Consider the following 24,749-nt stretch of genomic DNA (forward strand, 5'->3'; position numbering starts at 1 on the left):
ACTAAAAAGTTACGTAATGTTTTCTTACAGTCAAAAAAAAAAAAAGTAGGAGGTTCTACTTAAACAAAGGATCACGCTTAAAGTATATTTTTGTGATTACTGTAAAAATTCTGCTGGGTGAAGTTGCAATGCAAAGATCACTTTCATGCTTTGTTCACAGAAAAGCGAGGGCTTCCTAGCCCAAAGACACTGTTTGTAAGGGGAGACTGGATGTGAAGCGAAGCCAAAACGGCCGTTCACAGAAAGGCGAGGGCTACCTAGCCCAAAGATACCGTATGTGAGTATGGGAGACTGGATGTGAAGCGCAGTCAAAACGACCGTTCACAGAAAGGCGAGCTGGATGGCTACCTAGCCCAAAGATACCGTATGTGAGTATGGGAGACTGGATGTGAAGCGCAGTCAAAACGACCGTTCACAGAAAGGCGAGCTGGATGGCTACCTAGCCCAAAGATACCGTATGTGAGTATGGGAGAGTGGATGTGAAGCGAAGTCAAAACGACCGTTCACAGAAAGGCGAAGCTAACTAGCACTACATCGGCTAACAAGCCAGTGCTAACACCCATGAGCTGGCCCTAGCCAGACGGAAGACCCATGAGCTAGCCAGACGGTGCGACCCATGAGCTGGCTAGACGGAAGACCCAGGAGCTGGCCGTAGCCAGACGGAAGCTAACTAGCACTACATCGGCTAACAAGCCAGTGCTAACACCCAGAAGCTAGCTCAAGAGGAGCTAGCACGAGAGAAGCTAGCTCAGGAGGAGCTAGCACGAGAGAAGCTAGCTCAGGAGGAGCTAGCACGAGAGAAGCTAGCTCAAGAGGAGCTAGCACGAGAGAAGCTAGCTCAGGAGGAGCTAGCACGAGAGAAGCTAGCTCAAGAGGAGCTAGCACGAGAGAAGCTAGCTCAGGAGGAGCTAGCACGAGAGAAGCTAGCTCAGGAGGAGCTAGCACAAGAGAAGCTAGCTCAAGAGGAGCTAGCACGAGAGAAGCTAGCTCAGGAGGAGCTAGCACGAGAGAAGCTAGCTCAAGAGGAGCTAGCACGAGAGAAGCTAGCTCAGGAGGAGCTAGCACGAGAGAAGCTAGCTCAAGAGGAGCTAGCACGAGAGAAGCTAGCTCAGGAGGAGCTAGCACGAGAGAAGCTAGCTCAGGAGGAGCTAGCACGAGAGAAGCTAGCTCAGGAGGAGCTAGCACGAGAGAAGCTAGCTCAAGAGGAGCTAGCACGAGAGAAGCTAGCTCAGGAGGAGCCAGCACGAGAGATGCTAGCTCAGGAGGAGCTGGCACGCCAGAAGCTAGCTCAGGAGGAGCTAGCACAAGAGAAGCCAGCCCAGGAGATGCTAGCCCAGGAGAAGCTGGCACGGGTAGCTCAGGAGAGGCTGGTGCGGCAGATGCTAGCTCAGGAGAAGTTGGCACGGGTAGCTCAGAAGAAACTGGCGCAGCAGATGCTAGCTCATGAGAAGCTGGCGCAGCAGATGCTCGCTCAGGAGATACAAGCACACGAGACGCTAGCCAGCATGTTGAGACATCTCAAAGGACTAGAGATCCCCGAAAGGGCCTCAATGGACCAACTGATGGAAAGAGAAGTAAGGACCCCCGGTCAAGATCCAGGGTATAAGATGGTGGAGAAACTAATCGCACAGGTGCGAGGCGGGAGCATGTCTCTCAATGATGCAGCAGGATCAGTCATGAATGGAACACCTATGCAAGGATCATACTCACTGCTTGAAAAGCTACTCAGAGGAGTCCCAGGGGGTAACCCACTGGCAGCCCGATGCGCAGCATGGTCACAAGACCAGCTACGTATCGAATGTATGCTGTATGACCAAGTTAAAATGCTATCTGACAAAGGGGGGGCCTCCCAGGAGCCTTCCCCGAAAACGACCAAGGAGAGAACAAGGAAAAAGGATCCTTCCGGCATCGAATACCTCTCTGCAGACGACTGGGGGGCGTTAACCCCAGAACGGCAAGCGGAGACGAGGGCAAGACGGGAGGAAATTAAATCCCGGAAGATGAATTACATATACCTGTCTCCAGACAAGTGGGCCGCACTAACCCCAGAACAGCAAGCAGGGGTGAGGACCACAAGGGAGGAATTCACAGAACCAAGCAAATCACAATACCCAGAGCTGCCGGCTGTACAGCAAGCCGTAATTGGCACAGGGGAGAAACCTTACTGCTGTGTCCAGTGTGGAAAGAGCTTCAAGACAAAGCATCATCTTAAAAGTCACCACACGGTACACACAGAAGAGAAACCTTACTGCTGTGACCAGTGTGGAAGGAGCTTCAAGGCGAAGGATCACCTTAGACGTCACCACGTGGTACACACAGAAAATAAACCTTACGGTTGTGACCAGTGTGGGAAGACCTTCAAGACGAAGGCAGAACTTAAACAACACCACGTGGTACACACAGAAGAGAAACCTTACTGCTGTGTCCAGTGTGGGAAGACCTTCAAGACGAAGGCAGAACTTAAACAACACCACACGGTACACACAGAAGAGAAACCTTACTGCTGTGACCAGTGTGGAAGGAGCTTCAAGACGAAGGATCACCTTAGACGTCACCACGTGGTACACACAGAAAATAAACCTTACGGTTGCGCCCAGTGTGAGAAGGCCTTCAAGACGAAGAGAGAGCTTAGAATTCACCACACGGTACACACAGAAGAGAAACCTTACTGCTGTGACCAGTGTGGAAAGAGCTTCAAGGCGAAGCGTAACCTTACACTACACCACGTGGTACACACAGAAAATAAACCTTACGGTTGTGACCAGTGTGGGAAGACCTTCAAGACGAAGGCAGAACTTAAACAACACCACGTGGTACACACAGAAAATAAACCTTACGGTTGCGCCCAGTGTGAGAAGGCCTTCAAGACGAAGAGAGAGCTTAGAATTCACCACACGGTACACACAGAAGAGAAACCTTACTGCTGTGACCAGTGTGGAAAGAGCTTCAAGGCGAAGCGTAACCTTACACTACACCACATGGTACACACACAAGAGAAACCATACTACTGTGACCAGTGTTACATGAGCTTCCGGAACCTGCAAGGGCTTCAGAGACACAGACGGCGGAGGCAGCCATGCAAGGTGCCAACCTGCTTAACGGGGGCAGTAAGGGGTGATGTGTCTCGCTCAAGAACACGGCGACGCACTATCAATGACGAGTGTGGAAATGGAAAAAACCAAGAAGAGGAGGATGGCGATATTCAGATGAAGGATCAGAACCCGAGGCCACAGATGACGCCTTCAGGTGAAACTGAGTCTGAGCCTGAACAGGATGGGGAGCTAAATACCTCTGAAACTGAACACAGTTCTGATTACTCAACATATTGAGTAACAGCTAAAGAGAAGCTAGCACAAGGAGACGCTAGCTCACCAACGAGGCTTCAATGGCCCAAATGATGGAAAGAGAGGTAAAGACCCCCGATCAAGATCCAGGGGATAAGATGGAGAAACTAACCCCGAGCAGCAAGCAGAGATAAGGACAACAAAGGGAGAAATTACCTTCTGGGGCCCTGACACATGACACTCAAGCAAGTGCAACCTGGAACAGGACGCTGTGGTGCTTGGGCGGCCAAGTCACTGGTTTATAGGTCTGTCAAAACGGATTGGAGGTTCCGGGGCTAAGAACATAAGTTCAAAATAAGTCATGCATAAGTCCTGCTACTGTGACGGAAGTGGAACCGGCGTAATAATACAGGCTGGTGTTATCAGCAGGGGCTGAGTCTATAAGAGGCTACATAGCCTGAATCTACAAGCTGGCTAACTAGCCGGAGCTAATACCAGACATAAAAAAGTAACTAACTACCCAGTCTGGACCGAGACAAGCACAACACAGGGTAGACCCCCTGTGCAAGAAGGAAGTGGACGGAAACAACAGTCCGAAAGATCTGTGAACAATGTGCGCTGGTGAGGGGGACAAAACCTGAACCAGTGCCACACTCTTAGACGGGGGGGGGGGGGGGGCTGTCCCCCGGAGTCAGTGGACGACGCAGCGAATGGCAAGAAGGAATATACTGACTCAGGTCAGAAATCGGAAATGGAGGAAGACCGGGATAGGTCAAGCTACAGAGCATCCTCAGGGTCCTCATCTAGACCTCCCAGACCTCCCAGACCTCCCAGACCTCCTAGACCTCCCAGACCGGACAGAGAGACATCGGCCTGGACCCAGGTTACAGGGCGACGAGAGCCCTGAATGGACCTGAAAGAGAGAAAAGAAATGAGTCCTCTGTGGACTGTATCTGTGATGTCCTGCGAGGCCTACGGACAGGGTCACACGACCAGGCCAACCACACTTCAATAGAGGACTGCTGCTACAATTCTCGGGAACCCGTGGGGGTCGCCCGAGAAGTGACGAATCAACCTACCTCAAACTATGGGAAAGATCCAAGAGGTCAGAGGGGGTGACCCCAAGATGACCAAGATGACCAAGATGACCAAGGTGACCAAGATGACCAAGACGACAACAGCCTGGGTGCATCGGCCGGGAACAACAGATGCAAGTCTTCCCGCCGGATACCAAGCAACAACGTGACCCCTATCCTGTCGAGCCGTCCAGCCAGGGAACAACAGATGCAAGTCTTCCCGCCGGCTACCAGGGTAACAAGGTACCGAGATGGCAGAGGGGGTGTGGAGAGTCACAGCCACGTGACCCCACAATCGCCATCTCGACCCCCAGACACGACACTCTGCCGGAGGCTCAGGTCCAGGAACGGCCTGAACAGGATATACCTCTCACAGCTACTGACCAAGCAGGAGGATGTCCTTTTCAGACTACCGCTACATGGTTCAAATGGACTGTGGCGGTAACCAACCCAGGACGGGTAAAAATCAAACCATACCCACCTACACTTCCATGGGTGCGCGGTCTCCCCCTGGCGGGGGGGAGGACCTTATGGTACACAGACGTCCCAACCTTGACCCAGAGCCAGGTGGAGAAACTCGAGGGAAAGTGGGGCACGCAAATACTAGACTCTCTCCTCGATTGCCTATCTGATAACCTGGCAAAAACTGACGAGGTCTGGAGGGGTCTTACCACCATTGAAGTGGGAAAAAGAATGATGAGAGAAGCGGGTGAATTAGTCCCTATATGCCGAGAAGCACGGAATATGGGGGTCCCACGCCCATACTCGAATGGAACTCTGGGCCAGGAAGCCACCTGTCGTGTGAATTTCAGGAATTATTTGAGGAGGTATAGAGTATACCCAGAACCCTCAAAATTCGACAGATACCACAGCAGGTGGGCAAAACGGCCCCTCAATGAATGGAGGGCCTATGCAGGAATAGGCCTCACGGATGAGGAGGTCAACCTGGTGGCGGCATGCTGGCAGAAGGAGCCAGATACGGAAGAGACCAAGTTGACCCTGTTCATCCACCAACAGTTAGCTGCTCAGGTTTTGGGGTTCCAACTAAATGTGGGTAGGCATATAGACCCAAATTCCAGCACCCCATACCCCGGAGCATTGGTAGTGGCGGTGGGGAGCAATAACAAAGATCCCCCAAAAGAAAGCAAACCTAATCCAAACCTTAATCCCGATGGATCAGAAAAAGAGGATATATTGGAGTGGGTACAGGATTGGAAGGAAAAGGATCCACAGCTACCATTCACTATGGTAAACATTAAAGAGAGACAATTAGGCGAAATCCTAATACCCCCACCTCTTATTCTCACTAGAAAGACCTCTAGTGGCTACATAATGAGGTGGGGTCTAGAACCAAGCTTCAGAGCGACGGGGGCCCAGCTCGGGGCCTACCCCGGAACAACTTATGGTAAATGGGGGAAACAGTATTGTACGCAGAATGATCAGAGTCTGTGTACAGAGAAGGATACTTATCCGCACCTACATGTGGAGGAAGCTACCTCAGCTATGGTGGACCTAGCTTCTACTAGGACCCTGACTAGGGGGAGATCCCGGGATGGGATTAACAGTACGTGGATCCATTGGGGCACTCTCCCTCTGGCTAAGGCTCAGGAGATAGGATGCGACCCTCGAAGAATGGTAGAAAGGTACTACATTGTGCGTAACCCTCCGCCGCAGGAACATGCATGGAGTAATATGCACTGGTTTGACTCTCCAACCTCACGGGACACCAGTGACCTAATGAGATGGAGGGCAGTTTCGGGGGAGGGTGGAACACTGTATTATGACTCAAAATTCCCCCGGCAGGTGAGCATCCCCTTGATAGTGGCTAACTGCTACCGCTCTTCTCCCACTGCGAAATGGGGAGATAGACAGAATGAAGCCACATGGCAGGCAAAAACTTCAAAATGCGGACCCCTAGCAACGCTGTTTGAACACACCCTGGATAGAGGATTCCCCTACTATTGGCCACCGGAGGCATACCTGTTGAACCGATGGAATTTCATCAATACCCAGTACTGCAATAACAGACGGGGAAACAATCACCATCTGTTTAACACCTGTACGGGATGCAACAAGGCCCTGTTTGACTTTGTATCCCCATGGAAACCCATATCTGATTATTTGGAAACGGGAGGAGGGCTGGGTCCGGGGTTTGGCTGGACAACAAGAGGATTCTACCTGGATGGTGTTTTTCCCATTTCGCATGCTAACAACATGACAAACGGGTCCTGTTCACAGGATAGGGCACCGCATGTGGACGAATGGAGCAGGAGGAGAGACATAACTCAATTTGCGATAGTACTCGGTACCATTATCGGGCGTGCAGCTGAAGATATAGGGGGGGCCGTGGCAGATGGAGTAGGTGATGTTTGGAATTTTGCCACTTCCATGGTACAGACAGCCAGGGCGGTGGTGGAGGGGATAGTGAGATGGGCTCTCCCCTGCATTGTGATAATAGGGGTCATTATTACAATAAATCTACTACGTCGTATGGGCCTCCTCTCCCGGTCAGGGAGGGCCGTAAATTATGCAAAAAAGAGAATTTGGCCTTCAACTATGACGGAGCCTCTTCTGAAATGAAGATAAAAGACGACCAGTGTTGTCTCTCTCACACACTAGATAGGAACGCTGGAACGAGCAGACACCACCGGAGAATGGCGGTTAAGGGATATACCATCTCAGACGAACTTACGTTACATGGTGATAGCGTATTGAGTATTTTGGATCAAGACCCCCTTGATAGATTGAGAGCGGCCCTCGTGTCATCATCACCAAGTCTGGCTTCACCAAAAATGCCTGACCAGGGACAGACAGCAACTGCGATGACAACACCGGAGGATAAATTGTCTCTGGGCCTAGGAGTAACCTGGATGAAGAAAATAACGCTCCAGAGAGGAAAATGGGACGTTGTAGATGACGGCCAACGATCTCAGTTATATACAGGAACTGGCAGAATGATGACAAATGAAGAACTTAAGTCCCCTGCCAGTTGGCCCGACATAGTGGGAATAAAACCCGGGAGAAGACCTTATTCTGACCCTTTCACCAGGATGCAGTACGAGGACTTCTTCTACTTGGACGCTGCGTCAGAAGAGAGATCCAGTGTCGCCCATGTCTTGGTGGGAGGTAACTGGGCCGGTATCCTCCCGGCCTGGGTAAAGATCTACATGGTTACCCGAGAGAGTGACACAAATTTCGGCAAGACATGGGCGACCGTCAAGAGCTGGGGAAACAGCTGCGAATATTATAGAATGGATTTGATCTTTTATCCTAAGATGAGCACGTCCAACATCAAAGTTCAATCTGGAATCCGTTATGCGCGGAGGGACCCGAAGATTTATCCTGTCCTGCCCTCCACCGAGCACAGTAGTGTGGTCGGTCAAGAAGTCAGGGGAGGTGAAAAAGGTCAAGGCCTGCCAGACCCAAGATCCCTGGCCTCTCGATCCGGGGGGTCAAGACAAGAAGTCCCCGGTACAAGTGCATCGCCACCATCTTCCAGAGGCTGGGCGGACTACGAGAGGCCGAAGAAAGCACGAAAGTCATCAAAATCACCTTACCAATGACATAAAAATGTTGGCAGAAATATAATCAAAAAAAGAAGCAAGAGCCCTGTTCTCTGAGAAAGAACAGTGATTACAATTTTTAAAAAAGCAAAAGCCCTGTTCTCTAAAGAAGAACAGTGATTTCTATTTTGAATTTTTTGTTGTTGTTTATGTAACAATATAGCCGTATATACCTTTTTTCACATGTAATTATATGCTTCATTATTCAGTTGATGATGGACAATGACCGCCCAGAATGACAGAGTGGGTGAGACGTGCCACAGAACAAGTGACACTTTTGACAATGACATCCTGGGTCATTCCTATATGACCGTATATACCTTTTTTCACATGTAATTATATGCTTCATTATTCAGTTGATGATGGACAATGACCGCCCAGAATGACAGAGTGGGTGAGATGTGCCACAGAACAAGTGACACTTTTTGACAATGACATCCTGGGTCGTTCCTATATGACCAGTATAAATCTTGGAACTGAACTCTCTCTTATAAAAAATGGAACTGAGCCTTTAAATGTCTCCATAGAAAATGTCTGTGAAAAGCTGTGAAAAGGGAGTGAACCAACAGAATGTGGGCCTCTGGAGAGGAGAGAGACAGGGACGGAGGAGAAAGAGCTGTGTAATGTTAAACCCTTTCAGACGGGGAGGGTTGCTGGTTGAAGTCTTGAATCAGAAGAGGAAGGAGAGGAGAGCAGACTATAATGACTATAATGTAATGTAAACTAATGTAATATAGTACACCGAGTACTGTATTGTACCTGTATATCTCTGTATATGTATGTGGTGGGCTATGTAAGATATATTACGGAAGTCTGCCTCGCCCTCGTCTCAGAACGAAAGAGGCCCCATGCAGTAGAGAAGTGACCGGCTGGAATGCAAGGCCAAGAAGGGGGGGGGCGCTAGTCAGAGGGGCATTGTATTCTTATAAATTACTTGATTTGATATGTAACTGCAAAGTAACAAATAACTGAAGGAGGGATATGACACGTAATGTACGGTGATTGGAGCTATGTACTGACGATGGCGTGACGTGACGGACCTTATAAAAAGGGCCAACTGGCGAGAGCAGAGTGAGATTTTTACACTGAGCTGGAGAGAGAAGAAGAATGTTACTTAGAGACTTTTTTGAGAGATTTTGAGGAGAGGACTGAAACCTGATATATAGTAAGCTGAAAAACCTGTGTACTTTTATAAATGAAACTGAACCCTTAAATGTAATTTTCTACTGTTAAAAAATAAAAACAATCTTCTTTTGGAAACCACGTTTTGCCTTCTATTTTTCCCAAAAAGACGGGTAAGGATGGAGATGTATTTTTGCATTGTAACTTTACCAGTAATAATAATAATAATAATAATAATGATAATGTGCACCAATGTGCCTGTATTGTGCCTAATATATGATATAAAAAAGAACTTTTTCCCCAGACGGAGGAGGAGGAGAAAGGCTTTATCCCTACGGAGTAAAAGGAGACTTATGATTATGCATTAAGGACTAAAGGTGCATTCTGTATAATGGGGATATAACTATAACTATAGGCTTTATCCCTACGGAGTAAAAGGAGGCTTATGATTATGCATTAAGGACTAAAGGTGCATTCTGTATAATGGGGATATAACTATAACTATAGGCTTTATCCCTACGGAGTAAAAGGAGGCTTATGATTATGCATTAAGGACTAAAGGTGCATTCTGTATAATGGGGATATAACTATAACTATAGGCTTTATCCCTACGGAGTAAAAGGAGGCTTATGATTATGCATTAAGGACTAAAGGTGCATTCTGTATAATGGGATTATCAAGTAAAGCCATATAATGATAATACGTGTAACGGATTAGGGAAATGGACCTCCTCTGAATATAGAGAGTCCTTCCCAGTGCAAATAAAATAACAGATTCCGCAACTTCAATCACTCGATGTTAAAGGTCGATGACTGACGGGGGTCGGAACGGTGCATTCGCTGTCTCTTGTCGGTCAGTGGTAACAACAACATTTTGTAGACTCGGTTGGTCCTGCGTGTCAACCACTTCACAGGACGCTGTTTGAGGTGTAGATAGGCAGACCAATGAGTTATGAAGTTATCGATCTGACCTAAGAGCGAGCGTGGGCATTCAACAGTAGATAAGATACAGTAATACAACAACAGTAGGTAACATACAGTAATACAACACAGTAGGTAACATACAGTAATACAACACAGTAGATAACATACAGTAATACAACACAGTAGATAACATATACAGTAATACAACAACAGTAGGTAACATACAGTAATACAACACAGTAGATAACATACAGTAATACAACACAGTAGGTAACATACAGTAATACAACACAGTAGATAACATATACAGTAATACAACAACAGTAGGTAACATACAGTAATACAACACAGTAGATAACATACAGTAATACAACACAGTAGGTAACATACAGTAATACAACACAGTAGATAACACATACAGTAATACAACACAGTAGGTAACATACAGTAATACAACACAGTAGATAACATATACAGTAATACAACAACAGTAGGTAACATACAGTAATACAACACAGTAGATAACATACAGTAATACAACACAGTAGGTAACATACAGTAATACAACACAGTAGATAACACATACAGTAATACAACACAGTAGGTAACATACAGTAATACAACACAGTAGGTAACATACAGTGTAACTGAGGGGTACAATTCCCTGACTGTATTGTTAGATATGATATTTAATACCACTACCTCATGTACTTTAACTTCTGGCCACCCAGTACAAGATATAAGTATGATGAACACTTTCCCACCTGATGAAACGAACCAACACAAATGTACCAAATCGAATATTTAATACAGCAAAAGGTGTATACAACATTCACTTAATTACATTTATGATTTGAAATATTGAATATGCACTTTTATGGCAAATGAGTATTCGTAGGTAAATCAACATTGAATGTCCAATCTCTGGTTGCGCAGGGAGTAAGTATACAACCTGGAATATTTAGGAAACGATAGCGATGGTACTTAAATGATTATAGCTGGATACACTAAGGGGGGGGGGGGGGTCGTCCCGCTGGTTGTAAGACAGTAGGAGGGGGGGGTTAGAGAAGCCGCTGGCGGTATCCCATCTGGCCGACGGTGTCTTGGGAGAATCCAAAGTCTTGGACACGGTGCCCACAGAACCTCGGGCCGCAGACGAATACAGCTGGACCCTCTGTGGAACGGTATCTGCCGGTCCACAACGGAGAGACGTGGTGCGACCTCACGTGTAGAGCGCCGCCTCACCTGGAGTCCTCTCCGGGGGGTAATTCCAACACTCGGCAGTGTTGGCCTTTATCCATGGAATAATCAAAGCACACAAAGCATAATCCAAGCCGTGGAAGGCTCGACGTCGTCTGGGTAGAGTAATCCAATATACAGGTCCAGTCGCTCTTGGCCCGGAGCTCCTCGGATGCAATCACCACTAGGGGTCTGACCAGCCTGGTTAAGCGTCCAGATAACGTCAGGAACGATGGGGGTGCTGATAACTGTAGAACTCTAACCGAACGATGCACCATACATAAATAGACTATTATTAGCTTAATAGAATACGTCCAACTCGACGGTATGGTGCCAAACTATGACCATTCAACTATTAATCTACACGATATCTCCATGCCTATTCTGGGCCAAGTAGGCCTTACTACACCGCACGTGCGTCGTGGGGAGGCTTTTGCGTCTGTCACTCTGTTGGAGGGTAAAGAACTGGACTAAAAGAAAGTTCTACTTTACGAACGCCATATATATATGCGCTATGAACAAATAGTACCATTCGTATTTCGCCCGGCATATTACTGCGCGGAACCGGGGGTTGCCTCGACATGTTAGGCGGCACGATTGAACTTGGACCTAGGGGTATGGCAACCTGGCGCCAGGTTCTCGTCCAATGGTAGAATGAAACTATTATGGGCTGTTTAGTAGAAACGGGGATATTCAATGCATATTGTGCAAGGAATATACAGGGGATATCAAACGATATACAAATACAATTAAATATATATATATATAAATAAATATACATATTCGGTTTAATCTGATCCTTCACAACAGCCGCCCCCTAATTAGTCCCACCTAATTAGCTAAGCAGAGACAGATTAACCGCACTGTCTTCCACTCAAGGTCCGCTGTAAGGGTCAGTCAACTCACAAAGTCATAGGGTCATGGTCATCATCGATAGTATCTGGGAGTCGGGGCAGTTCTATGAGCCTCGCCACGGGCCGTGTGTAGGTGCGCCCTTGGACGAGTACTTCAGCTGCTCGGACCTTGCCATCGGCACCGGTGATCACTTTGCTTACGCGGCCAGCCGGCCACATAGCTCTGGGGAGTGACTGGTCAACTATCATGACGACTGTTCCTTCTGTCAAGTTGTCTCTCTCTTTTACCCACTTCTGGCGGGTCTGTAGAGACGGTAGGTAGTGAAGTAGGAAGCTGCTCCAAAACTTGTCAGCTAGTACTTGGCTGTACCTCCACATTCTTCGGCCGTTCGCTTCTTCAGGCCTGTACATTGTCTGGGGTAGCGCGGGGTCCAGCCGCCCCATTAGGAGTGTGTTGGGGGTGACTGGGTCGACATCTGCTACATCACTGGAGACGTAACCGAGGGGCTTTGAGTTCAATACTCCCTCGATCTCCGTGAGGACTGTCATTAGGACTTCCTCTGCCACAGTCTGGGCTCCGAGTACGGCATACAGGGCTGTCTTTATAGAACGTACTTCTCGTTCCCAGGTTCCACCAAAGTGGGGTGCGTTCGGGGGATTAAACTGGAAGTCAATCTGGGCTGGAGCGAGGTGGGTCTTAAGTTCTGGGCCCATAGCTTGGAAGCTCTCTCTCAGCTCTCTTTCTCCGCCTTTGAAGTTGGTCCCGTGATCAGACAACAATGTAGACGGTTGTCCTTTCCGTGATATGAATCTCCGGAAGGCCATAAGGAATGAGTCTGTGCTCATGGTCGGAAGGAGCTCGATATGTATCGCTCTGGTGGTCATGCATTTGAATACAATACCCCACCGCTTCTCGGTGCCTCTTCCTCTCTTTATATACAACGGGCCAAAACAGTCCATGCCTGTGGAGTGGAATGGCTTGTCGCCGATTCGGAGGCGACAGGGGGGTAGGTCAGCCATCCGTGGTATGCTGGGCTGCGCGCGCCACTTACGGCAGTCTAGACAGGTTCGCTGGAAGCGCCGTACTGCTTCTCTCCCTTGCAATATCCAATAACGACGTCTGATCTCCGCGAAGACTCTCTCTGCTCCTGCGTGGTGTACATCCTCGTCGTATTTCTTTATGATCAGCTCTGTGACCTTGTGTCGGCTGTTCAAGACAATCGGGTGCTTAATGTCATCTGGTAGATCGGGGGCTCTCCGCAGGCGACCACCCACTCTGATGAGATTATGTGCGTCACTCTCTGGTGCCAGGTGAATCAGTCTGCTGTCTGATGGGACGGGGTTTCCTCCCTGTAGACAGTCTAGCTCGTCGGGGAACGAGTCTCTCTGGGCTCGTTGTAGTAGAAGAAGTTCTGCTTCTTCGTAGTCAGCTGCTGACATGTCAGTGGTGGACTGAATCTCTGGGTGGTGCCGCAGGAATGTTCTTTGTTGCGCACTCTCTAGGGTAATGCAGTCATCTATGTTGGGGTCTGTGGAGGCGACAGTGCTCAGTCCACAGAACATAGGCTTCTTGTTCTCAGCCTCCTCGTTACTTGCTTCCCTCGGGGTGGGCGTAGGCCAATCTCCTTCCGGGAGCTGGAGGAATGCTGGTCCGTCACTGTAGAGGTTGCGACGGGTTAGGTCATCCAGGGACATTCCCCGGGTGATGACGTCAGCTGGGTTGTGTTTGGTATCCACATACCTCCAGCTTGCTTCTTCTGTTAATTCTTGAATCTCGGTGACTCTGACTCCCACGAAGACTTTGTATCTGCATGAATCAGACTTAATCCATGTGAGTACTGTCGTGGAATCTGACCACAAGATTGTTCTATGCACCGGAATGGTGAGTTCACGTTGGATTAACGTGGCTAGATGCGCTCCTGCGAGGGCTGCGCAGAGCTCTAGACGTGGGATAGATTGTTGCTTACGTGGGGCTATTCTTGAGCGGGCCAGTATGAAAGCAGTGTGTATCTCTCCTCCCATCTCTTGGGCACGCAAATAGGCAACCGATCCGTAGGCTACTTCGGAGGCGTCGCTGAAGACGTGTAGCTCAATCTCGCATGTCTCTGGCCTCACTGTGGATGGGAAGTAGCTGCGGCGTATATTGACACCTGGGAGTGAGCGGAGTTCCGTCTCCCACTCTCTCCATGTTGAGGCAAGGTGTGCGGGTATTGGGTCGTCCCAGCCCTGGTCCTTGTCCCATAGTGCTCGTACAATCATCTTTGCCCTGGTGGTGTAAGGTAGAATACATCCCAACGGGTCATATTGTCTGGCGAGTGTTCTGTACACACTCCGTCTGGTGGTCGGTATCGCCGCCGACCTTCCTTGCTCTGGAGCCAAGGGTTTGTGTCTATAGTGGAGCGAGTCTGTTTTGAAGCGCCAGACTAATCCTAGTGTCATTTCTTGGGCTTCTCCTGGGATTGTCGCCATCCAGGTCTCGCTGCTGGCAGCCTTGTCTGCGGAGGAGAGGCTGCGCAATACGTGCGGGTCACTGCTGGCCCACTGCCTGAGATCAAAGCCTCCTTTGATTAGGGAGGCGCGTAACTTGATTAGGAGAGCCTCGGCTTCTTCTTGAGTCGAGACGCTTTGTAGACAGTTGTCCACGTAGAAACTGTTCTTCACACTGTGTTGGACCTCTTCATCTGCTGCTGGGTCCTCTGTGACGTGTTTCTGTAGTGCAAATAATACTGGGGGGTCGCTGCTGGCCTGCTGCCGGAGATCAAAGCCGTCTTTGATCAGGGAGGCGCGGAGCAGCGCACGGCGTCGCCAGTCTATTTTCTTCTCGACATGCTGCAGGAGTGTGGTGTCTCCTTCTTCCACTCTGGAGTGGAGACAGCTGGTGGCTGCTGTTCGGTTGAGAGATTTAGCGAGGGGGCCTTGTAATGTCCATCCTAGGCGGGTCTCGACTGCTGCAGGACAGCCTCGGGGGCCTGTATGGACCCGGTCAATCGGGACTATGAGTTCTGCATGGTCGGAGCCTATCAACAGGGTCGGGGTAGCGCCGTCTATGAGCGGGATAGGTAATTGCCGCAGGTGCACATATTTATCCATCAACTTGGTGACAGGGTAGGTGTACTGCGATAGTCCTATTTCTTGGCTGGTGAAAGCATTTGTGATCTTGTACCGTCGCTCTGGCTGCCCGTTGGCTGCGATAGTGAAGGAGACATTCTCGCCCTTTATCGTCTTTAAATCTCTTCTTATTGTCCGAATCGTCATTTCGTTCTTGCTCCCCCGCAGTCCCAGCTGGGTCGCAGCGGAGGCGAGCAGAAGGGTCTTCTCTGACCCGTCATCAAGGACGGCGTAAGTGTCCATGACTTTATCCTGGTAGCTCAATGTCACACGGACTACCTTTAAGAGCACTTGAGCTCCGTTGCTGCTGGCGGGGTCAATGTACATGACACTTGCCTTGGTGCCGCTCCGTGGTGCAGGTATAGGCCGTCTTCCGTTACTATCGTGTAGTATATCTAGATGGGCTCCATCGCACCGGCTGCACCTTTTCTTTAGGCGGCATTCGGCTGCCATGTGGGGCCGCGCACATCGATAACAGCGCCGGTTGGACTTTATCCATTGGCTCACTTCTTCTGCATTCATCTTTGTGAATGAGTCACATTGTGACAGCCAGTGTTCTTTCTCACAGTAGGGACACGCTATCTTCCACTTCTCCTTTCTCGAGGGGGTGCTGTGACTCTTACTGCTCGGTACTGACTCTGATTGGTGCATGACAGTCACCGATCTTCTTCCATCACTTATTCTCCTGGGTCCCTCTCTGGAGCTTGGCGTGCTCCGCCCGAAGGTGTCCAGTCGTAAGCTGCTGACCTCTCTCGCCAGGAAGTCGGCCAGATCAAGGAGGGATGGCTCGGGGCCGTCGGGATCTCGGTAGTCCCTCTGCCGCCGAAAGCGCTCCTGTCTTGCGGGTGGCAGCTTCTCCAAAATCCTCTCAACGTTAGAGTTGGCGTACAGCTCATGCCTGCCCTTCTCCCGTTGAGCTCCCAGCATCCCCACCAGGGACTGCACTTTGATTGACAGGTCGTCTAGTGAGCGATTGTCTGTGGCTGGGGGTAGGCGGTCAATATGCCTTATCTCCTGGATTACGTAATCCCATATACGTCCATATCTTTGATCCAGCGCTGCAAGGGCCGCTGTGTATGGGGTCGAGGAGGTAGCATAGGCTAGCGCTATATTGTGCGCTCGCGGTACTTTCAGGTGCTTCAATAATATTGCATACTTGTGGCGTTCATCAGCGACATCCACCATCATTGTCTCTAAGCACATCCGGAGCTCCGTGTACTGTGCTCGACTCTCATAGGCGAAGTCTGGGAATGACGGCGTGGCGTTGTATGACGCCGTGGATGGCTGATACATCGGCGAGCGTTGGGGGAGAGACCTCCTGGGCGAGTCCCCTCTTGCGCCTCGCTGTGGGCTGGTACTGGCAGGGTACCATGGCCCGCTGGTCCAGGTACTGTTCCTCGGGGCTGGTCGTGCGTCGTGCTCACCCATAAATAGAGTCGGGGGTCTGTAGCGCAGCGCCGCGGGGGTATAGCCTGGACTGTATGGGACCTCCTGGTCCGGTGGAGTACTGTGCTGTCGTCGGGCTTGGTTCTCCTCTTCTCCCTCTTTTTCTTCTATCAAATCTTCCAGATCCTGTAATCGTTTATTTAGCTTCTCCGCAGTGTAGGCCGCTCCTTCCTTGTAGCTGGGTCTCGCTTGGACCGGTATGGGAAGGGGATCTGCGGGGGGTCTAGACTCGGTCTGTTGGTCAAGTTCAGGGTCGCTTGCTCGTTGCGGTGACGCTGCTCTTGACTGTTGTCTCGACGAGTTCCTTGAGCCCCTGGCGGAGGGAGAGGGAGTTGTCCTTTTGATCAGCTGCTCTATTAGTTGCGCTTGTAGTCTGTCGCGCTCTGCGTCTCTTTGGGCACCGGCAGCAGCGCGCTGGGCGTCGGCCCGGTCTCTTGCCATATTCTCTTCCATCTGGAAGCGTCTCATCTCCAGACTTGTGCGCTGTTCTTCGCTCCGTTGCTGTGCTTGGAGGTGTTCGCGCTCGCTGGTCGCCTGTGCTTGGAGACGTTCGCGCTCGCTAAGCGTCTGTGCTTGGAGCCGATCGCGTTCGGTAGAGGCTGTCAGGCTGACGAGGAACGCCTGTTGTAGTGTCCTCTCCGCTTCGCTGGGGGAAGGCGGTAGTGGAGGTGAGCCGCTCCTGCGTGAACCGCTCCTGGGGGTACTCGTTGGGGAGTCCTGGAGCTCTAGTTCCTCGGCGCTCTCCTCCTCTTCTTCCGTGCAGAGTTCTCTCTCTGTAGGGTTATCTTCCTCCCGGGGCTTGTCGGGGACTACTTCTTTAGTAGTGGCGGGGGGTAAAGGCATGTCAATTCCCTCCTGGTCCCCACCGTGAGCTTGGTCAGTTACATTAGGACCTACTAGGGCCTCTGTGGTCGGGGAAACCTGGTCGTTAAGGTCAGACATAATTTTACTTTCTACTTTTACCACGTTTACCGTTTGTCGAAGGCTAGGTAGTTGACTGACAGTGTAAGCCTCTAAGTACTGAGGTGTCTGTCGTCTGCGCCGCGGGCGTTCTAGGTTAGGAGGATCGTTTCGTGGAGTGTTCATCATAGGCCATTTCGATATTAATAACACTATATTAATATTACACTAGTTACCCTCCGGCTCGAAGGACCAATTGTAACTGAGGGGTACAATTCCCTGACTGTATTGTTAGATATGATATTTAATACCACTACCTCATGTACTTTAACTTCTGGCCACCCAGTACAAGATATAAGTATGATGAACACTTTCCCACCTGATGAAACGAACCAACACAAATGTACCAAATCGAATATTTAATACAGCAAAAGGTGTATACAACATTCACTTAATTACATTTATGATTTGAAATATTGAATATGCACTTTTATGGCAAATGAGTATTCGTAGGTAAATCAACATTGAATGTCCAATCTCTGGTTGCGCAGGGAGTAAGTATACAACCTGGAATATTTAGGAAACGATAGCGATGGTACTTAAATGATTATAGCTGGATACACTAAGGGGGGGGGGGGGTCCCGCTGGTTGTAAGACAGTAGGAGGGGGGGGTTAGAGAAGCCGCTGGCGGTATCCCATCTGGCCGACGGTGTCTTGGGAGAATCCAAAGTCTTGGACACGGTGCCCACAGAACCTCGGGCCGCAGACGAATACAGCTGGACCCTCTGTGGAACGGTATCTGCCGGTCCACAACGGAGAGACGTGGTGCGACCTCACGTGTAGAGCGCCGCCTCACCTGGAGTCCTCTCCGGGGGGTAATTCCAACACTCGGCAGTGTTGGCCTTTATCCATGGAATAATCAAAGCACACAAAGCATAATCCAAGCCGTGGAAGGCTCGACGTCGTCTGGGTAGAGTAATCCAATATACAGGTCCAGTCGCTCTTGGCCCGGAGCTCCTCGGATGCAATCACCACTAGGGGTCTGACCAGCCTGGTTAAGCGTCCAGATAACGTCAGGAACGATGGGGGTGCTGATAACTGTAGAACTCTAACCGAACGATGCACCATACATAAATAGACTATTATTAGCTTAATAGAATACGTCCAACTCGACGGTATGGTGCCAAACTATGACCATTCAACTATTAATCTACACGATATCTCCATGCCTATTCTGGGCCAAGTAGGCCTTACTACACCGCACGTGCGTCGTGGGGAGGCTTTTGCGTCTGTCACTCTGTTGGAGGGTAAAGAACTGGACTAAAAGAAAGTTCTACTTTACGAGCGCCATATATATATGCGCTATGAACAAATAGTACCATTCGTATTTCGCCCGGCATATTACTGCGCGGAACCGGGGGTTGCCTCGACATGTTAGGCGGCACGATTGAACTTGGACCTAGGGGTATGGCAACCTGGCGCCAGGTTCTCGTCCAATGGTAGAATGAAACTATTATGGGCTGTTTAGTAGAAACGGGGATATTCAATGCATATTGTGCAAGGAATATACAGGGGATATCAAACGATATACAAATACAATTAAATATATATATATATAAATAAATATACATATTCGGTTTAATCTGATCCTTCACAACATACAGTAATACAACAACAGTAGATAACATACAGTAATACAACACAGTAGGTAACATACAGTAATACAACAACAGTAGATAACATACAGTAATACAACAACAGTAGGTAACATATACAGTAATACAACAACAGTAGGTAACATATACAGTAATACAACACAGTAGGTAACATACAGTAATACAACACAGTAGATAACATACAGTAATACACCAACAGTAGGTAACATATACAGTAATACAACACAGTAGGTAACATACAGTAATACAACACAGTAGGTAACATACAGTAATACAACAACAGTAGGTAACATATACAGTAATACAACACAGTAGGTAACATACAGTAATACAACAACAGTAGGTAATATACAGTAATACAACACACTAGATAACATACAGTAATACAACAACAGTAGGTAACATACAGTAATACAACACAGTAGGTAACATACAGTAATACAACACAGTAGATAACATACAGTAATACAACACAGTAGGTAACATATACAGTAATACAACACAGTAGATAACATACAGTAATACAACACAGTAGGTAACATACAGTAATACAACAACAGTATGTAACATACAGTAATACAACACAGTAGGTAACATACAGTAATACAACAGTAGGTAACATACAGTAATACAACAACAGTAGGTAACATATACAGTAAGTAATACAACACAGTAGGTAACATACAGTAATACAACACAGTAGGTAACATACAGTAATACAACAGTAGGTAACATACAGTAATACAACAACAGTATGTAACATACAGTAATACAACACAGTAGGTAACATACAGTAATACAACACAGTAGGTAACATACAGTAATACAACACAGTAGATAACATACAGTAATACAACAACAGTATGTAACATACAGTAATACAACACAGTAGGTAACATACAGTAATACAACACAGTAGGTAACATACAGCAATACAACACAGTAGGTAACATACAGTAATACAACACAGTAGGTAACATACAGTAATACAACACAGTAGGTAACATACAGTAATACAACACAGTAGGTAACATACAGCAATACAACACAGTAGGTAACATACAGTAATACAACACAGTAGGTAACATACAGTAATACAACAACAGTAGGTAACATATACAGTAATACAACACAGTAGGTAACATACAGTAATACAACACAGTAGGTAACATACAGTAATACAACACAGTAGGTAACATACAGTAATACAACAACAGTAGATAACATACATTAATACAACACAGTAGGTAACATACAGTAATACAACAACAGTAGATAACATACAGTAATACAACACTAGGTAACATACAGTAATACAACAACAGTAGATAACATACAGTAATACAACACAGTAGGTAACATACAGTAATACAACACAGTAGGTAACATACAGTAATACAACACAGTAGGTAACATACAGTAATACAACACAGTAGGTAACATACAGTAATACAACACAGTAGGTAACATACAGTAATACAACACAGTAGATAACATACAGTAATACAACAACAGTAGGTAACATACAGTAATACAACACAGTAGGTAACATACAGTAATACAACAACAGTAGGTAACATACAGTAATACAACACAGTAGGTAACATACAGTAATACAACAACAGTAGGTAACATATACAGTAATACAACACAGTAGGTAACATACAGTAATACAACACAGTAGGTAACATACAGTAATACAACACAGTAGGTAACATACAGTAATACAACAACAGTAGGTAACATACAGTAATACAACACAGTAGGTAACATACAGTAATATAACACAGTAGGTAACATACAGTAATACAACAACAGTAGGTAATATACAGTAATACAACACACTAGATAACATACAGTAATACAACAACAGTAGGTAACATACAGTAATACAACACAGTAGGTAACATACAGTAATACAACACAGTAGATAACATACAGTAATACAACACAGTAGGTAACATACAGTAATACAACAACAGTAGGTAACATACAGTAATACAACACAGTAGATAACATACAGTAATACAACAACAGTAGGTAACATACAGTAATACAACAACAGTAGGCAACATACAGTAATACAACAACAGTAGGTAACATACAGCAATACAACACAGTATGTAACATACAGTAATACAACAACAGTAGGTAACATACAGTAATACAACAACAGTAGGTAACATACAGTAATACAACAACAGTAGGTAACATACAGCAATACAACAACAGTAGGTAACATATACTACAGTGCAGCGTGGAATTTTACAGCCCCAATGTCCGGGTCAAACAGAGCCCCTTCCATTGTAACCGAATGGCGATAGTCGCCGCGTTTGCATTGTCTTCCCGGAGGCTTTACGGCAGCGCGCTATAGGAAGTCCGAGAGAGAGAGAGAGAGACGCGGAGATGAGAGACTGTCAGCAGTGGTGCTGCGGGGCAGATGGTCTCCTCTCCGGGAAAAGAAACTACCCTTTGACCTCCGGACCGTTCCTCTCCTCCCCGGCCAATCAGGCGCCTCAGATCCCTGTCGGGTGCGCAGGGCCTCCTCCCGCTCGGGCATCTGGTCCGCCACTTGAAGTAATGAAGGTAATAATAACATGAGATGTAATGAGCCCCGCCCCCTCTGGGAGAGTTAAGAGGTCAAACTACCTATGGAGAGTCCACACCTCGACACAGTGAGCGGGCGGATCAAGAATTCATCATCGTCATCATCATCATCGTCAACAGGCAGGGTTCTATTCTTACCCCTCCCTATTACACAACGAGCGTTTGTGCGTTTATTTACACAAGCAAGCGCTCACACACGCGAGAATAAAGCCGTAACACGATTTCTCAGAATACACCGTGTGGATGCCTCTTGCTAAGAGAAATAAAAGTGTGCGTTATCCTGTGACGGGACATTATTAAGTGGTAAGCGATAACCATTTTTAATTGTGGGGTTAATGAGGTTAATAATTTGAAGGATATATCTCCCTGCGTTGGAGATGAGCCTTTGATCCCGCGGATGCCTTCAGATTCCAATTAGACTACTGCGATTGCCCCCGATGAGACCCGTGTGTCATTGATGCATGGGTAGTTACGGCAGTGACAGAGTCTTTCTCCTCCTTTCTCCCCTTTTAAAAACAGGTCAAGGCCATTTATAATCAAGCCAGGAACACATCGCAGTCGCTGGGAGAGGAGAGGAGCGGAGAGAGACCCTCGCTAATGAATCATATTGTGCCCGTCCTAGATGGGCTGCCTGATCAATTGAAAGCTTGATTGTGTTTGGTCTCACATCGGACCAATTCATCTTTATACTGTATATATCTTTGTCCCCCGAGAGACTCTCTCCGGACGCATTTATCTCTCTATAGAAAAAGGTCTTTCTCTCCGTTTCGTTTTCTCTCGGGCCTCAGCAGAAAATATAAGCCTCGGCTAAATGGCTTCAAAGTCTGCGCGGGGCGCGAGAGAAAGAGGGAGAGAGAGGGAGAGGGGGGGGAGGGAGAGGGGGGAGGGAGGAGGAGGGGGGGGGGGGTCATAGTTAATATGGGACACAGAGGGGGGAAAATTATTCTCTAATTGAAAACTCCCTAACCTCATCCTCCTCCAAACAACCACGGCAACAGCAAAACAAAACTTCTGAAAAGCCACATGGACGGAGAGAGAGACTGATACCCGGCCAGCTGTGGCCCACAACACAGCTACGGACCGAAAGAATCCTCCAGGCGTGGGGGAGTGGGGGGTGGGGGGGGTATTTAGAGGGCCCTGGCAAAGTCAGCGCTGTTGCTCCATTTACAGTTGTTGTAGTCAGTTCTTGAGATCAATGACGGAGCCCTTCATGGAGACTTCAGAGGGGAGCCACATTGTTGTGGCGGAGCGTTTTACATGATTCCCTCTCTCTCTTTCACATGAGGACGCTTGACTTTGTTGAGCACATTTGTTTCTAATTTGCCTCGACTCTATACAGCGTGCCTGTTGCGGCTGGCAGGCTCATGAAACAAGGGGTTTAGTTAGACTTTTAAGGGGTTAAAGAATCCCATGAGGAAACACACACGCACGCACACACACACACACGCACGCACGCACGCACGCACGCACGCACGCACACACACACACACACACACACACACACACACACACACACACACACACACACACACACACACACACACACACACACACACACACACACACACACACACACACACACACACACACACACACACACACACACACACACACACACACACACACACACACACACACACAGAGAGAGAGACACATCATGTATCACACTATTTTCTGTGGTAAATATACTCCACCGTGAATAATAGATAAAGAAATCGAGTGAATAGCGATTTATTCTTTTATTTTCTTTATAGAAAAACACAAGATACTTGTGCCCTAATGTAAAGGATAAGTGCTCGGTGAAGAAACCCAATCCCGTTGCCAAAAGAAGGTCTAACATTCCTATAAATAATTATACTATGGAACTACACAGCAGTGTTGTAGTCGAGTCACTAAATCTCGAGTCGAGTCTCGAGTCCCCAGTGTTCGAGTCCAAGTCAGAGTCACCAAAGAAGAGCCAGAGTCGAGTCCGAGTCGAGTCCTCATTACCCTAGCCCGAGTCCGAGTCATCAAGGTTGAATCCACTCCACTCTGGCAGTCAAAGAGCTGACATACAAATAGAAAAAGATTAAACATAAATGACACAGCGGACACCACCAAAATTAAATAATGCCAAATGATTAGGGCCTATTACAAAAGAAAATACAAAATAAATAAGTATTTATCAATTAACAAGTCAGAGTCCTCGTCTGCACCTTCCGAGTACGAATGCAGTCAATGCTCGAGTCCAAGTCCGAGTCATCAGTGCTCAAGTCCAAGTCGAGTCACAAGTCCTGAAAATCAGTCCCGGACTTGGACTCGAGTACTACAACAATACGAAAGTACATGGTCCCTGACGGCCCCCAGCGCTGCCGACTTCAAATGCTAAAATGAACAGATCCTCATGTCAGACAAAACGGGGCAATATCTGACACATTTGTATACTTACTTCCTGCCTGTTGCCACACTTTTGGGCATAGGCCGCCAACGAAGACCCTCCAGGTGTCCTGGTCCTGGGCCAATTTCTCCAGCTGTCCCCGTGTCTGGCCAGCAGTGGTGCATGAAGTACACAGTTCCTTTACTTAAGCAAAAGTAGAAATACCCAGATATATGAGTACTCTAGTAAAAGTAAACCTCCTCCATTCAAATTCTACTTGAGTAAAAGTAGAGAAATATTTGCTATTGAATGTATTATTCAAAGCATCTAAAGTAAAAGTATGCATTCGATATGACGTTTGTGTATTCTAGTGCTTGGGAGCATTCAACCCTCGATCCATTGACCTCTAACGGTCATATTAAAGTGGTATGTGGTCCAGTTATGCTTCTCTGATTAACACATCCTGCGCCAATACCGTTGTACGACGTGTTTCAAGTTCATGCGAATTCTGCCAATCCACGGCGTACAACGTTATTGAGATCATATTTCATATTTTCGCCATGTTATTCATATTTCCCTCACGGAGCCTGGTCTG

This window comes from Notolepis coatsorum, assembly GCF_963971535.1.
Source record: "Notolepis coatsorum genome assembly, chromosome: 4".
Taxonomy (NCBI): domain Eukaryota; kingdom Metazoa; phylum Chordata; class Actinopteri; order Aulopiformes; family Paralepididae; genus Notolepis; species Notolepis coatsorum.